The following is a 241-nucleotide window of genomic DNA, read 5'->3' as shown; positions in this document are numbered from 1 at the left end:
CAGGAGTTATTTTTATTTCCATTAAATAAATTCTATCCTAAATAAATCAAAGTGAGAATCGAAGCAAAAATAAAGATGCATATCAGAAAATTTTTAGATCAATAGATAATATACTAATAACTTTCTTATTAAATTTTGCTCATATTGTTAGCTTTTATTATACATTGTTTTAAACATGATAAAAACGTTTTATAGCATGCAATATTTTAGTATTGGTATTAATCAAATCGTAACAAAATCT

Source organism: Acromyrmex echinatior, chromosome 5 (assembly GCF_024713525.1).
Source record: "Acromyrmex echinatior isolate Ae372 chromosome 5, ASM2471352v2, whole genome shotgun sequence".
Classification (NCBI taxonomy): Eukaryota; Metazoa; Arthropoda; class Insecta; order Hymenoptera; family Formicidae; genus Acromyrmex; species Acromyrmex echinatior.
The sequence above is the reverse complement of the archived record's forward strand: the minus strand, read 5'-3'. Positions refer to the sequence as shown.